The sequence below is a fragment of the Bombina bombina genome, unplaced genomic scaffold (genome assembly GCF_027579735.1).
Source record: "Bombina bombina isolate aBomBom1 unplaced genomic scaffold, aBomBom1.pri scaffold_891, whole genome shotgun sequence".
NCBI classification, from domain to species: domain Eukaryota; kingdom Metazoa; phylum Chordata; class Amphibia; order Anura; family Bombinatoridae; genus Bombina; species Bombina bombina.
In genome coordinates this window covers 79,747-97,360 of record NW_026512424.1, presented here as the reverse complement: position 1 = coordinate 97,360, position 17,614 = coordinate 79,747, and the positions used below count along the sequence as shown (strand labels likewise).

Genomic DNA, 17,614 nt, shown 5'->3' with positions numbered 1-17,614 from the left:
CAGAACATGAATTTCTTTCATGTAATTAGCAAGAGTCCATGAGCTAGTGACGTATGGGATATACATTCCTACCAGGAGGGGCAAAGTTTCCCAAACCTCAAAATGCCTATAAATACACTCCTCACCACACCCACAATTCAGTTTTACAAACTTTGCCTCCGATGGAGGTGGTGAAGTAAGTTTGTGCTAGATTCTACGTTGATATGCGCTCCGCAGCAAGTTGGAGCCCGGTTTTCCTCTCAGCGTGCAGTGAATGTCAGAGGGATGTGAAGAGAGTATTGCCTATTTGAATGCAGTGATCTCCTTCTACGGGGTCTATTTCATAGGTTCTCTGTTATCGGTCGTAGAGATTCATCTCTTACCTCCCTTTTCAGATCGACGATATACTCTTATATATACCATTACCTCTGCTGATTCTCGTTTCAGTACTGGTTTGGCTTTCTACAAACATGTAGATGAGTGTCCTGGGGTAAGTAAATCTTATTTTCTGTGACACTCTACGCTATGGTTGGGCACTTTGTTTATAAAGTTCTAAATATATGTATTCAAACATTTATTTGCCTTGACTCAGAATGTTCAACTTTCCTTATTTTTCAGACAGTCAGTTTCATATTTGGGATAATGCATTTGAATTAATCATTTTTTTCTTACCTTCAAAAATTTGACTCTTTTTTCCCTGTGGGCTGTTAGGCTCGCGGGGGCTGAAAATGCTTCATTTTATTGCGTCATTCTTGGCGCGGACTTTTTTGGCGCAAAAATTATTTTCTGTTTCCGGCGTCATACGTGTCGCCGGAAGTTGCGTCATTTTTTGACGTTATTTTGCGCCAAAGATGTCGGCGTTCCGGATGTGGCGTCATTTTTGGCGCCAAAAGCATTTAGGCGCCAAATAATGTGGGCGTCTGATTTGGCGCTAAAAAATATGGGCGTCGCTTTTGTCTCCACATTATTTAAGTCTTATTTTTTATTGCTTCTGGTTGCTAGAAGCTTGTTCTTTGGCATTCTTTCCCATTCCTGAAACTGTCATTTAAGGAATTTGATCAATTTTGCTTTATATGTTGTTTTTTCTCTTACATATTGCAAGATGTCTCACGTTGCATCTGAGTCAGAAGATACTACAGGAAAATCGCTGTCTAGTGCTGGATCTACCAAAGCTAAGTGTATCTGCTGTAAACTTTTGGTAGCTATTCCTCTGGCTGTTGTTTGTATTGATTGTCATGACAAACTTGTTAATGCAGATAATATTTCCTTTAGTAAAGTACCATTGCCTGTTGCAGTTCCTTCAACATCTAAGGTGCAGAATGTTCCTGATAACATAAGAGATTTTGTTTCTGAATCCATAAAAAAGGCTATGTCTGTTATTTCTCCTTCTAGTAAACGTAAAAAATATTTTAAAACTTCTCTCCCTACAGATGAATTTTTAAATGAACATCATCATTCTGATTCTGATGACTCTTCTGGTTCAGAGGATTCTGTCTCAGAGGTTGATGCTGATAAATCTTCATATTTATTTAAAATGGAATTTATTCGTTCTTTACTTAAAGAAGTACTAATTGCTTTAGAAATAGAGGATTCTGGTCCTCTTGATACTAATTCTAAACGTTTGGATAAGGTATTTAAATCTCCTGTGGTTATTCCAGAAGTTTTTCCTGTTCCTAATGCTATTTCTGCAGTAATTTCCAAAGAATGGGATAAATTGGGTAATTCATTTACTCCTTCTAAACATTTTAAGCAATTATATCCTGTGCCGTCTGACAGATTAGAATTTTGGGACAAAATCCCTAAAGTTGATGGGGCTATTTCTACCCTTGCTAAACGTACTACTATTCCTACGTCAGATGGTACTTCGTTTAAGGATCCTTTAGATAGGAAAATTGAATCCTTTCTAAGAAAAGCTTATCTGTGTTCAGGTAATCTTCTTAGACCTGCTATATCTTTGGCTGATGTTGCTGCAGCTTCAACTTTTTGGTTGGAAACTTTAGCGCAACAAGTAACACATCATGATTCTCATGATATTATTATTCTTCTTCAGCATGCTAATAATTTTATCTGTGATGCCATTTTTGATATTATCAGAGTTGATGTCAGGTTTATGTCTCTAGCTATTTTAGCTAGAAGAGCTTTATGGCTTAAGACTTGGAATGCTGATATGGCTTCTAAATCAACTCTACTTTCTATTTCTTTCCAGGGTAACAAATTATTTGGTTCTCAGTTGGATTCTATTATTTCAACTGTTACTGGTGGGAAAGGAACTTTTTTACCACAGGATAAAAAATCTAAAGGTAAAAACAGGGCTAATAATCGTTTTCGTTCCTTTCGTTTCAACAAAGAACAAAAGCCTGATCCTTCATCCTCAGGAGCAGTTTCAGTTTGGAAACCATCTCCAGTCTGGAATAAATCCAAGCCAGCTAGAAAGGCAAAGCCTGCTTTTAAGTCCACATGAAGGTGCGGCCCTCATTCCAGCTCAGCTGGTAGGGGGCAGGTTACGTTTTTTCAAAGAAATTTGGATCAATTCTGTTCACAATCTTTGGATTCAGAACATTGTTTCAGAAGGGTACAGAATTGGTTTCAAGATGAGACCTCCTGCAAAGAGATTTTTTCTTTCCCGTGTCCCAGTAAATCCAGTAAAAGCTCAAGCATTTCTGAATTGTGTTTCAGATCTAGAGTTGACTGGAGTAATTATGCCAGTTCCAGTTCCGGAACAGGGGATGGGGTTTTATTCAAATCTCTTCATTGTACCAAAGAAGGAGAATTCCTTCAGACCAGTTCTGGATCTAAAAATATTGAATCGTTATGTAAGGATACCAACGTTCAAGATGGTAACTGTAAGGACTATCTTGCCTTTTGTTCAGCAAGGGAATTATATGTCCACAATAGATTTACAGGATGCATATCTGCATATTCCGATTCATCCAGATCATTATCAGTTCCTGAGATTCTCTTTTCTGGACAAGCATTACCAGTTTGTGGCTCTGCCGTTTGGCCTAGCTACAGCTCCAAGAATTTTTACAAAGGTTCTCGGTGCCCTTCTGTCTGTAATCAGAGAACAGGGTATTGTGGTATTTCCTTATTTGGACGATATCTTGGTACTTGCTCAGTCTTTACATTTAGCAGAATCTCATACGAATCGACTTGTGTTGTTTCTTCAAGATCATGGTTGGAGGATCAATTTACCAAAAAGTTCATTGATTCCTCAGACAAGGGTAACCTTTCTGGGTTTCCAGATGGATTCAGTGTCCATGACTCTGTCTTTAACAGACAAGAGACGTCTAAAATTGATTGCAGCTTGTCGAAACCTTCAGTCACAATCATTCCCTTCGGTAGCCTTATGCATGGAAATTCTAGGTCTTATGACTGCTGCATCGGACGCGATCCCCTTTGCTCGTTTTCACATGCGACCTCTTCAGCTCTGTATGCTGAATCAATGGTGCAAGGATTACACAAAGATATCTCAATTAATATCTTTAAAACCGATTGTTCGACACTCTCTAACATGGTGGACAGATCACCATCGTTTAATTCAGGGGGCTTCTTTTGTGCTTCCGACCTGGACTGTAATTTCAACAGATGCAAGTCTCACAGGTTGGGGAGCTGTGTGGGGATCTCTGACGGCACAAGGAGTTTGGGAATCTCAGGAGGTGAGATTACCGATCAATATTTTGGAACTCCGTGCAATTTTCAGAGCTCTTCAGTTTTGGCCTCTTCTGAAGAGAGAATCGTTCATTTGTTTTCAGACAGACAATGTCACAACTGTGGCATACATCAATCATCAAGGAGGGACTCACAGTCCTCTGGCTATGAAAGAAGTATCTCGAATTTTGGTTTGGGTGGAATCCAGCTCCTGTCTAATCTCTGCGGTTCATATCCCAGGTATAGACAATTGGGAAGCGGATTATCTCAGTCGCCAAACGTTGCATCCGGGCGAATGGTCTCTTCACCCAGAGGTATTTCTTCAGATTGTTCAAATGTGGGAACTTAAAGAAATAGATCTGATGGCGTCCCATCTAAACAAGAAACTTCCCAGGTATCTGTCCAGATCCCGGGATCCTCAGGCGGAGGCAGTGGATGCATTATCACTTCCTTGGAAGTATCATCCTGCCTATATCTTTCCGCCTCTAGTTCTTCTTCCAATAGTAATCTCCAAGATTCTGAAGGAATGCTCGTTTGTTCTGCTGGTAGCTCCGGCATGGCCTCACAGGTTTTGGTATGCGGATCTTATCCGGATGGCCTCTTGCCAACCGTGGACTCTTCCGTTAAGACCAGACCTTCTGTCACAAGGTCCTTTTTTCCATCAGGATCTGAAATCCTTAAATTTAAAGGTATGGAGATTGAACGCTTGATTCTTGGTCAAAGAGGTTTCTCTGACTCTGTGATTAATACTATGTTACAGGCTCGTAAATCTGTATCTAGAGAGATATATTATAGAGTCTGGAAGACTTATATTTCTTGGTGTCTTTCTCATCATTTTTCTTGGCATTCTTTTAGAATACCGAGAATTTTACAGTTTCTTCAGGATGGTTTAGATAAGGGTTTGTCCGCAAGTTCCTTGAAAGGACAAATCTCTGCTCTTTCTGTTCTTTTTCACAGAAAGATTGCTATTCTTCCTGATATTCATTGTTTTGTACAAGCTTTGGTTCGTATAAAACCTGTCATTAAGTCAATTTCTCCTCCTTGGAGTTTGAATTTGGTTCTGGGAGCTCTTCAAGCTCCTCCGTTTGAACCTATGCATTCATTGGACATTAAATTACTTTCTTGGAAAGTTTTGTTCCTTTTGGCCATCTCTTCTGCCAGAAGAGTTTCTGAATTATCTGCTCTTTCTTGTGAGTCTCCTTTTCTGATTTTTCATCAGGATAAGGCGGTGTTGCGAACTTCTTTTGAATTTTTACCTAAAGTTGTGAATTCCAACAACATTAGTAGAGAAATTGTGGTTCCTTCATTATGTCCTAATCCTAAGAATTCTAAGGAGAAATCGTTGCATTCTTTGGATGTTGTTAGAGCTTTGAAATATTATGTTGAAGCTACTAAATCTTTCCGAAAGACTTCTAGTCTATTTGTTATCTTTTCCGGTTCTAGAAAAGGCCAGAAAGCTTCTGCCATTTCTTTGGCATCTTGGTTGAAATCTTTAATTCATCTTGCCTATGTTGAGTCGGGTAAAACTCCGCCTCAGAGGATTACAGCTCATTCTACTAGGTCAGTTTCTACTTCCTGGGCGTTTAGGAATGAAGCTTCGGTTGATCAGATTTGCAAAGCAGCAACTTGGTCCTCTTTGCATACTTTTACTAAATTCTACCATTTTGATGTATTTTCTTCTTCTGAAGCAGTTTTTGGTAGAAAAGTACTTCAGGCAGCGGTTTCAGTTTGAATCTTCTGCTTATGTTTTTCATTAAACTTTATTTTGTGTGTGGATTATTTTCAGCAGGAATTGGCTGTCTTTATTTTATCCCTCCCTCTCTAGTGACTCTTGTGTGGAAAGATCCACATCTTGGGTAGTCATTATCCCATACGTCACTAGCTCATGGACTCTTGCTAATTACATGAAAGAAAACATAATTTATGTAAGAACTTACCTGATAAATTCATTTCTTTCATATTAGCAAGAGTCCATGAGGCCCGCCCTTTTTTTGTGGTGGTTATGATTTTGTATAAAGCACAATTATTCCAATTCCTTATTTTATATGCTTTCGCACTTTTTTATCACCCCACTTCTTGGCTATTCGTTAAACTGAATTGTGGGTGTGGTGAGGGGTGTATTTATAGGCATTTTGAGGTTTGGGAAACTTTGCCCCTCCTGGTAGGAATGTATATCCCATACGTCACTAGCTCATGGACTCTTGCTAATATGAAAGAAATGAATTTATCAGGTAAGTTCTTACATAAATTATGTTTTTGTGGATTGGTTGAACAATAATGATATTAGAAGGAGTTTTACTCAATAATATGAGAGATTTTGAATAAATTATTTAGACATCACACTAACGGGCACTTGTACAAGCAGAGCAATTGATAACACAAGCTCACCAACCAAACTAAAATATGAGAGAGAAGTACAAAGTTTTTGGCTACATCACAAGGGTGTATATATGTCAATTCCACATGTAAGGCTTATGACTACTTAATACCTGGAGAAATTTTTAGATGCACAGAGCTGAATGAAACGTTTCAACATAAATCATATATGAACTGTAGATCAACTTAAGTAATCTATTTAATTACGTCCATTGCAGAATGGAGTTCTCACATCAAGAGAAGTAGGTTCAAGTATAAGAGAGCACATCTCTAACATCAAAACTGGTACTAAATGCAAATCTTCAATCGGGTCAATCAGAAACAGTCTTATAGCTTCAGGTGGACAAGTAAAGGTTGGGAAGTAAGGAGGAGATAGGGATAGACTCCTGGCTAAGGGCCTGGTTCTATAAAGCTCTCTGGTTTGGCCAGATTCTATTCAGTTCCGACGTACGTTTCGCTGGTATGCTTTGTCAAGGAATCCTTGACAAAGCATACCAGCGAAACGTATGTCGGAACTGAACTGTTCCCTATTGAGTTTTATTGCGTCTCTACACTAGCCAGGACACCTGGGGGCTTAGCGCTATTGTCTTGCTACTAAAAAGGTTTTGGTTTCAGCGGTCACACTCCTGCTGATCCATTTACCTCTTTGCAAGTTTGGAGATTTGAAGCATTTGTTACAGCATATCTGCTTTTGTACCCTTACATTGTGGTGTTATCAAGGCTAATGTGACGCTTTTATATATTTTAAAATAAATTTGTATCCAAGTTTTGCCTAGTGTACTGTTTTCCCATCAGTATAAAGTGGGAGTGCTCATATCCTTGAGCTTAGTGGAAAGCTCCAACAAATGTGAGTAGTCATTTGTTACAAAACAACTACTTCCTCAAAGTGCCATTACAGATTCACACTATGTTGCAATTTTCTGTTTCCTTTTTTATGGGATCTCACTGAGGAATGCTAACAAGCTGAAAAACTCATCCAGAGGACACAGACATATCCTTGATTCAGAACTTTATTTGGTTTTCCTTTTATGATTTTTGTTATCACATTTATTTCATTTTTTTCTTTGTGATATTTGGTATATTTATTGTAATGTTGTTTTTATGTCTGGTTTTAGCATGCTAAATTCTTTTATAACTGTCAGGTTTTTTTGTGCGCCCTATTAAATACTGCTGATCATTATCTAGGCTTCGTATGTAAAGTTCATATGTCTTGTTTTGCAGTTCAGCTTAGCACACATTGTACCTGTAAGCTTTTTTAAAGCTACTTTAGGAGGGAGTAAGTACAAAGATTAAGTGTGTTTATTGTAAAGTAGCTGAGGTCTCCTCTCCAGCTTATTTATGCGTCTCATGTTTGAAAATATTAATACATTCAAATCAACCTAATGCTGCTTCTATGGGTATTACTTCTGTTTGTTCATTACAGGAGATATCTACTGTTTTATCACCCGGTGTGGAAAATCTCACCAAAGCTGCTGTTTCTGAGGTGCTGGCTGCTCTCCCGTCTTCAAGTAAGCATAAAAGGTCAGTTCAGATTTTACCTTCTAATAGTACTAGGTCTCCTGAAGTCAGTGATGCTGTTATGTCTTCAGATGTTGAAGTTTCCTCTGGTGAAGAGGAGTTTACCTCTGATGTTGAACCTGATACTTTTTTTTTTAAATTAAACATCTTCATTCTCTTTTGAAAAAAGTTTTACTTACTTTAGGTGTTAAAGATTCTAAGGATAAGCCTTGTAATCCATTTAAATTCAGTTTGTAAGACTGTTGTTAAGCTCCCTGAGGTATTGCCTATCCCTGATGTTGTATGTAATATGGTTTATAGGGAATGGGTCTATGCCAGGCAATTAATTTCATCCTCCTGCAAGGTTTAATAAAATATATCCTTTACCTGCTGCTAATATTGAATTGTGGTGAATTGTTCCTAAAGTTGATGGGGCTATTTCCACTCTTTTAAAGACCCTTAGGATAGAAAGTTATAGTCTTTTCATAGAAGGGCCTTTTTAAAAGCAGGGTATTTGCTTAGGCTGGCTATTTCTATTGCTGATGTGGCTGCTGCTTCAGCTTACTAGTTATCTAGTTTTTCAGAACAGTTAGTGAAAATATTTTGGGTTTACTCAAAAGTGCCAATTCTTTTATTTGTGATGCTGCATTTGATATTATAAAGATCAATATCAAAATCATGTATTTGGCAGTCCTTGATAGGAGAGCCCTATGGTTTATGTCCTGTTCTGCTGACATGGTGTCAAAATCCAGATTATCTTTTTTCTTTTTAGGGAAAGAAACTGTTTGGTTTTGATTTAAATTCTATAATATCTACTGTCTACTGTTAGCAATATAAGCTAACAAGTAGGAGAAGTGTTTTTAAGAATTGTGGGCAGCAAAATTGCACTCATTATTTACTGTCTTTTAATATTACTTTAAATAAAAGTTATTTTTTATACGTACTGTTTCGTCAATATATTTTTGAATTTTTCTATTTCAGTGCATAGAAGCATACTTTCCTGACACACTCACCCAGGTGTGAGCAATACCCCTCTAGTATTAATTTCCAATGAAGTAGTTTAATATTTAAAGAATGCATAGGCTCAAACGGAGGAGCCTGTAAAGCCTTCAAAATCAAATTAAGACTCCAAGGAGGAGAGATTGATTTAATGACAGGCTTGATACGGACAAAAGCCTGTACAAAACAGTGAATATCAGGAAGCTTAGCAAGCTTTTGGTGAAATAAAACAGAAAGAGCAGAGATTTGTCCCTTCAAGGAACTTGCAGACAAACCCTTATCCAAACCATCCTGAAGAAACTGTAAAATTCTAGTAATTCTAAAAGAATGCCAGGAGAATTTATGAGAAGAACACAATGAAATATAAATCTTCCAAACTCGATAAGCCTGTCATTAAATCAATCTCTCCTCCTTGGAGTCTTAATTTGATTTTGAAGGCTTTACAGGCTCCTCCGTTTGAGCCTATGCATTCTTTAAATATTAAACTACTTTATTGGAAATTAATACTAGAGGGACATTGCTCACACCTGGGTGAGTGTGTCAGGAAAGTATGCTTCTATGCACTGAAATAGAAAAATTCAAAAATATATTGATGAAACAGTACGTATAAAAAATAACTTTTATTTAAAGTAATATTAAAAGATAGCAACTAATGAGTGCAATTTTGCTGCCCACAATTCTTAAAAACACTTCTCCTACTTGTTAGCTTATATTGCTACAAGTGTGTTATGGAATTGGGGTATCCTGAAAAATGAGTGAGAACCCAGTACAACTGTCGAATGTTGTAGTGCTTTCTGAGTTTATTTAGCCTTATTTTACGGCTTGTTTTGAAAGCACAACTAAAATTTACAGAGATGATACTCGGCAACGTTTAAATTACTACTGGATATTTAATCATATATAGCTACCATTAGCTTTGAATTGGGTAGAAAAAATTCCTTAGCATTAGTGTTAGCTTTATATAGATTGCTTGGTGCTTTAAGATAATACTAATGTTAACAGTGTGTTAACTGTCTATGGGGAAAGGTAGCGATTGATTGTTGGTTTTAGAGAGGTTATGCCCAAAATAAAATAAAATATATCCTTGGGTTATTTAAAGATTATCTATATCCTATGTCAATAATCTTCAGAGATTTTTTTCTCTAAAATACAAGATATATGAAGCTTAACTAAAGCATACCGACGTGGATTGTACTGATTATGCTATTTTTCTATTCATGTGCAACTTTGGTAGTTACAACATCTTAAAGGAATATGCCTTTAAATTGCTAAATAATAATTGTCAGCCTTATACTAAAGTTGTATATTTTATATTATAAAGTCTATTATGGTATATCTCAATGAGTTTAATGTTAGCACCGTGGTAGTACTGCAGCTTATAGAGGCAGCTCAAGTACTATGATTAACCTTGCAAGCTGGTAAATAATTGCAGCTAAGAGTGAATAAGTAATATATTTTTTCCTCTTTTACCTTAAGTTGATTACTTTGCTCTGAAATTTTATAACAAGATTTGCCCCGTATTATTGAGGCAATCTGTTAGTAAGTATTACTTATTTATATTACTATCAGTAGTTATACAACGGAAAAGAGCACTGCCAATAAAAATAATGATTAGCTGTATCTTTAAGCAGCGTGATCTATTTGGCAATGCTGCTGTTAAGTACCGAGTCTCAATAGTGTTTGTAATGCTGTAGTCATAAAGTGCTAACGATCGTTATACTATTATATAGAGCATTGTTTAAAGCATATATTGCATATCAATACTAGGTTTTCTTTAGCTTAACTGAATGTAGTATTATATATGTCAATGCAATCGTATTAAGTTGCCTTCCACACTAGTCAGCTATTACTTGTGTTGGACACACTAATTACTTGTAGTCAAAATCAACCACCGGAGTATTAACAACTAACTGTATTAGATTAAGCTATAGTGAAAGTTTGAGGATACCATTATTATATAATATAACCCAAGGTTATATTTTATTTTATTTTGGGCATAATCTCTCTAAAACCAACAATCAATCGCTACCTTTCCCCATAGACGGTTAACGCACTGTTAACATTAGTATTATCTTAAAGCACCAAGCAATCTATATAAAGCTAACACTAATGCTAAAGAATTTTTTCTACCCAATTCAAAGCTAATGGTAGCTATATATGATTAACTATCCAGTAGTAATTTAAACGTTGCCGAGTATCATCTCTGTAAATTTTAGTTGTGCTTTCAATACAAGCCGTAAAATAAGGCTAAATACTCTCAGAAAGCACTACAACATTCGACAGTTGTACTGGGTTCTCACTCATTTTTCAGGATACCCTAATTCCATAACACACTTGTAGCAAAATAAGATAACAAGTAGAAGTGTTTTTAACAATTGTGGGCAGCAAAATTGCACTCATTAGTTGCTGTCTTTTTATATTACTTTAAATAAAAGTTATTTTTTATACGTACTGTTTCATCAATATATTTTTGAATTTTTCTATTTCAGTGCATAGAAGCATACTTTCCTGACACACTCACCCAGGTGTGAGTAATGTCCCTCTAATATTAATAATATTTTCATGCTTACGCACTGCTCTTAAAGTGCACTATATTATATATACATTTGTATCAATTGACAAGGCACTTAAGGAGTGATTATAGTTTTGTAATAAATATAAAGTTCCTCATTTTTTTGCTATACTTTATTGGAAAGTCTTGTTCCTTTTGGCCATCTCTTCTGCTAGAAGAGTTTCTGAATTATCTGCTCTTTCTTGTGAATTTCCTTTTCTGATTTTTCATCAGGATAAGGCAGTTTTGCGGACTTCATTTAAATTTCTACCTAAGGTTGTGAATTCTAACAACATTAAAAGAGAAATTGTTGTCCCTTCTTTGTGTCCTAATACTAAGAATTATTTGGAGAGATCCTTACATTCTTTGGATGTGGTAAGAGCTTTGAAATATGTTGAAGCTACTAAAGATTTCAGGAAGACTTCTAGTCTATTTGTTATCTTTTCTGGTTCTAGGAAAGGTCAGAAGGCTTCTGCCATTTCCTTGGCATCTTGGTTAAAGCTTTTGATTAATCCCGCCTCAGAGAACAGCTCATTCTACTAGATCAGTCTCCACTTCGTAGGCTTTTAAGAATGAAGCCTCAGTTGATCAGATTTGCAAAGCAGCAACTTGGTCTTCTTTGCAAACATTTACTAAATTCTACCGTTTTGATGTATTTGCTTCTTCGGAAGCAGTTTTTGGTAGAAAAGTTTTTCAGGCAGCTATTTCAGTTTGATTCCTCTGCTTATGTTTGAGTTTTTTCTTTTCATTATGAGAATAAACGTATATTTTGGGTTGTGGATTTATTTTTTTCAGCGGAAAATGGCTGTTATTATTTTATCCCTCCCTCTCTAGTGACTCTTCTGTGGAGTTCCACATCTTGGGTATTACTATCCCATACGTCACTAGCTCATGGACTCTTGCCAATTACATGAAAGAAAACCTAATTTATGTAAGAACTTACCTGATAAATTCATTTCTTTCATATTGGCAAGAGTCCATGAGACCCACCCTTTTTATGGGGGTTATGATTTTTTGTATAAAGCACAATTATTTCCAAATTCCTTTTTTTTATGCTTTTTACTCCTTTCTTTATCACCCCACTGCTTGGCTATTCGCTAAACTGAATTGTGGGTGTGGTTAGGGGTGTATTTATAGGCAATTTGAGGCTTGGGAAACATTGCCCCTCCTAGTAGGATTGTATATCCCATACGTCACTAGCTCATGGACTCTTGCCAATATGAAAGAAATGAATTTATCAGGTAAATTATATTTTTACTGTATCCCAGTACAAGTCAGTCTCTGACTTGGTGGCTGAATCATCAATTCATTATTTAGGGGACTTCTATTGCTACCTGGAATGTGATCATTACAGATGCAAGTCTTTCAGGTGGGGAGCTGTTTGCGGGTCTCTGAGAGTACAAGGAGTTTGGGATCCTTGGGAGGCGAGGTTTCCAATAAATATTCTAGAACTCTATGCTATTTTCAGGGCTTTTCAGGCTTCTGTTGAAAAGGGTGTCTTGTCTCCGTTTTCAGACAATGTCACAGCCGTAGCTTATGTCAACCATCAGGGGGGAAACTCACAGTTCCCTAGCTATGAGGGAAGTGTCTCAAATTCTCTCGTGTAGAAATCAATTCCTGGAGTGAACAACTGAAAATCAGACTTCCTCAGTGAACAATCTCTACATCCGGGGGAATGGTCTCTTCACCAGGATGTGTTCAATTAGATTGTGAGTCTTTGGGGCCTCCCAGAGATAGATCTGATGGCTTCTCATTTGAACATCAAACTTCCTAGGTACTTTGCAAGTTCCAGGGACCCTCAGGCAGCGTTTGTGGATTCTCTAATAGCTACTTGGTCATTTCAGATTGCTTATCTGTTTCCTCCTCTTGTACTTCTTCTGAAAGTGATCTCCAAGATAAGCCTAGAAAAATCGTCAGTAATTCTGATTGCACCAGCATGGTCTCACAGGATTTGGTATGCAGATCTAGTTCAGATGTCCAGCTGTCCTCTTTGGCCTCTTCCTCTGCGGTCAGACCTTCTATCTCAAGGGCTGTTTTTCCATCTGTATCTCAAGTCTTTGAACTTGATGGCAATGAAATTGAATGGTTAGTCCTTAGACAGAGGTTTCTAGTATTCAGTGATTGAAACCATTATTCAGGCTCGTAAGCCTGTAGCTAGGAAAATTTATCATAAGGTCTGGAAGGCCTTTATTTCTTGGTCTATAGAACATGTTTTTTCTTGGCATTCTTATAGAATTCCTAGGGTTTTGCAGTTCTTACAGGATGGTCTAGATAAGTGCCTCTCTTCCAGTTTCTAAAGGGGCAGATTTCTGCTCTTTTCGTTTTATTTCATAGGAAGATTGCTAATCTTCCTGATATTCATGGTTTTGCTCAGACTTTGGCCTTTATTAAATCTGTGATCAAGCCAATTTCTCCTCCATGGAACTTGGTGTTAAGGGTTTTGCAGGCTCCTCCTTTTGAACTTGCATAAGTGGAATATTACACTGATTTCTTGGAAGGTCTTCTTCCTTTTGGATATCTCTTCTGCTAGAAGAGTTTCAGAGTTATCTGTTCTTTCTTGTGATCCTCCTTATCTTGTTTTCCATCAGCCTAAGGCAGTTTTATGGATTACTTTTGACTTTTTACCTAAAGTTGTTTCATCAGAAAACTTTAGCAGATAAATTGTTGTCCCTTCTTTGTGTCCTGATCCTAAGAATGCTTCAGAGAGATCTCTGCATAATTTGGATGTTGTCAGAACATTGAAATATTATATTAATGCTACTAAGAACTTTAGACAGATTTCTAATTTGTTCATTCACTGTTCTGGTTTTAGAAAAGGACAAAACCTTTCTGCTGCTTCTTTGGCTACTTGGTTGGAACTCTTGATTCACAAGGCTTACTTGGAGGCAGGTCAGCCTCCACTGCAATTAATTACTGCTTATTCTACTAGGTCAGTCACCACTTCTTGAGGTTTCAAGAATGAGGCTTCAGTTGACCAACATAGTAAGGCAGCTACTTGGGCTTCTTTGCATACTTTTACAAAATTGCACCATTTTGATGTTTTTACTTCTTCTGATGCAGTCTTTGGTAGGAAGGTCCTTCAGGCAGTTACCTCAGCTTGATTTTTTCTTGTCTGATGGATTTATGCATTTAAGTGCAGTTAAAAAATGTTTGCTTTTGTTGGGTTTTTGTGGGGTTGTGGATGTGTTTCCTCAGAGAAAAAAAGATGTTTCTTAAATCTCTCACTTTATGTTATTACTGAAGGACTCTACAGCTTGGGTATTAGTTCCCAGTAGTAAGAAAATATAATTTATGTTTACCTGATAAATTCAGTTCTTTCATGGTGGTAAGAGTCCACGAGACCCCACCCTTTGTTTTTGGGTTTACTATTTTCTTTAGCACATCTTTTTCCCCTGCTCCTTATATGGCTCTTATTAGTTTTTATTGCCTCATTATGCCTGGCTATACATTAGAGTGAGGTACATGTGAGGTGGGATGTGTTTTATAGAGCTTTTGGAGATTGTGAATCTTTGCCTCCTTCTAGTGGTAAGAGAGAGTAATTCTCGCGAGTAATGGATCATGGACTCTCACCACAATTAAATAAATACATTTATCAGGTAACCATAAATTATGTTTTCTCCTTTTTGCAACAAACATAGAAAGTGTGGTACTAAACCAATGGCTCACTGATATCACCACATAACAATATTTTATTTTATCTTATGTAAGCCCAAAAAGAACAATTAAGTCTAATTTTTAGTTGAGTTGTTAACGAAGTACAAGAGAAAAGACACTGGTGGCTAATAAATTGTAATACATTCAGAGCAGTAAGCTTTTACTCAATTTAATGTAAACATGTTAATACAGCCTATGTACAATCAAGCAGCACATTTTACTAACATAAATACATAAATATACCAACAAAACAATTTAAATCAAAACCTACAGTATATTTATATTTTAAAGTGTGTGATGGTTGTGTGTACTTGCTGAGATTAGCAAATACTAAAAAAACTGTCCATTGCTAAGTTGGTATTGTAAATCAAACAAATGATGCTAGAGACAACTTCTGCAAAGAAAATTAGATGTGTTCAGCTGAGACAGTTAAATATATGGTGTGAGTGTCCATGATGATTTAAATCCATGATTATGTTCAGTGGATATAATATTTTACATAACTGAAATAATTGATTTTCTAGTGAACAGTTAGTAAATGATATGTGCTATATTTTCAGAATCAAGAAAAACATAAATTAATCAATGCAGTGTTAAACAGATAACACTGTTTTTGTTGTTAGTAAAGTTGCCAGGTGTCCAGTTTTTAACTGGACAGTCCAATTTTTCCGCTGTAAGTTTGGTAAACTCTATATAAAAATACTGGCCTTCTTATGCCTCTGTGCTTTACAAAAACTGTAGAGAAAGTGACACTGTGAAAGTACTGTTCTGTGTGTTTTTTGGTAGCCAAGGAGGATGTTAAACTGCTGTGTATGTGAGCCAGTGGGGTACAATATCTATTTTGTGTGTTTCAACCACATGGTGTAAAAGCATTGTTCGGTCATTACTGGGTATGTGATACAGTGAAAAACAATTAAGAGATAGTGCACCTATTGGATTGAGACAGCTCAACCCTAATATACAGTTGTTCCTTCAAACAACTGTGAGGGATCGATGGGGTAAAAAACAGGTGAGGGGAGCTGTGTGTATTTCAATACATATATATGTGTGTAATCGTGACCTATAGATGAGCTTCTCGTGTTAATTTTTTATTTTTCTGCAATATATATTGCACTATGAAATGGGTGAACAAATAGGTGAAAAATAATGGAGGTATGACTACAAGAGGTTAAAAAAACAGAATATTTAATTGTTGCAATAAAAAACACAATATTTGACTGTATTTATAAGTTCTGATTTGATTAAGTTAGTGGTAAAGAGCTCTATTACCTTGAGGAAAATAGTATAGTTAAAATTTCTTAATCGAAAGTTAAAGTTAAAATGATATTACATTCATACTATAGTATTCAAAGCATTTAATAAGAACAAAAATAAAGGTAAAAATAATTATCGTGGAAGGTGGAAATAAATGTTCATCTGATGATTTGCATGTATCTTTTGATGTGACTTTAAGTGGAAAGGTAATTACTGATTGGTTGAAACAGACAAGCCTTTATGTGAATAAGATAATATATTCCGCTGTAATTTTGACTTAAAATTCTTTGAAACTTGTAGATCAAGATTGTAGATGAGGATAACAAATACTTGATGGTAAAGGTGCTGAAACTGTTTACCTGTAATGGGTTTGCAGGAGTTTCAGTTGTTGGTATAACTTAGTTCCGTTTGCTGAAACTGTTTACCCAAACTTGGTTTGCAGGAGTTTCAGTTGTTGGTATAACTTGGTTGTAGAAAATGTTTACCTTGTATTGGTTTGCTGGAGTTTCTATTTGTCTAGTTGCGTGGGGTGTTCTCTGTATTGTTGTTTAGAACCGTTTGAACAATTCTCTTTGTAGGAGTCTGTTGTTGCTGAAACTATATACCCTCCCAGGGTTTGCTGGAGTTTCAGTTGCTGGTAGATTGATCTATAGTGAAACTGTTTACCTTAAAGTGGTTTGCAGGAGTTTCAGATCAACTGGTACTTACAAAGAAATTTTCTCAACAGTTGCTGGAGCTGTTTACCTTTTTCAAGGTTTGCTGGAGCTTCAGGTATGGCGAGTGTCCACTTTAAATCTTGTGGTGCTCTGTGTATAGCAGTCACCGGTAGCGGGTTTTTCTTATTCAGTCCTGGGTAGTCTTAGATGCAGACTTGAGTTGTTGGAGTGCACACTAGGGGCAAATCTACGCGTTTCGGCCTCAGCCTTTATCAAGATATTGATAAAGATATAGATCTTGATAAAGGCTGAGGCCGAAATGTGTAGATTTGTCCCTAGTGTGCACTCCAACAACTCAAGTCTGCATCTAAGACTACCCAGGACTGAATAAGAAAAACCCGCTACCGGTGACTGCTATACACAGAGCACCACAAGATTTAAAGCGGACACTCACCATACCTGAAGCTCCAGCAAACCTTGAAAAAGGTAAACAGCTCCAGCAACTGTCGAGAAAATTTCTTTGTAAGTACCAGTTGATCTGAAACTCTTGCAAACCACTTTAAGGTAAACAGTTTCACTATAGATCAATCTACCAGCAACTGAAACTCCAGCAAACCCTGGGAGGGTATATAGTTTCAGCAACAACAGACGCCTACAAAGAGAATTGTTCAAACGGTTCTAAACAACAATACAGAGAACACCCCACGCAACTAGACAAATAGAAACTCCAGCAAACCAATACAAGGTAAACAGTTTCTACAACCAAGTTATACCAACAACTGAAACTCCTGCAAACCAAGTTTGGGTAAACAGTTTCAGCAAACGGAACTAAGTTATACCAACAACTGAAACTCTTGCAAACCCATTACAGGTAAACAGTTTCAGCACCTTTACCATCAAGTATTTGTTATCCTCATTTACAATCTTGATCTACAAGTTTCAAAGAATTTTAAGTCAAAATTACAGCGGAATATATTATCTTATTCACATAAAGGCTTGT

The 17,614-nt window shown here is 36.7% G+C and overlaps 1 protein-coding gene across 1 annotated transcript in view; it reads right to left on the bottom strand.

Moving 5' to 3' along the window:
* LOC128644304 (transient receptor potential cation channel subfamily V member 5-like) overlaps positions 1-17,614 on the bottom strand; it is a gene marked incomplete at its 5' end in the record, with an annotated part of 124,714 nt that overhangs the window by 28,656 nt on the left and 78,444 nt on the right. The window lies entirely within an intron of this gene.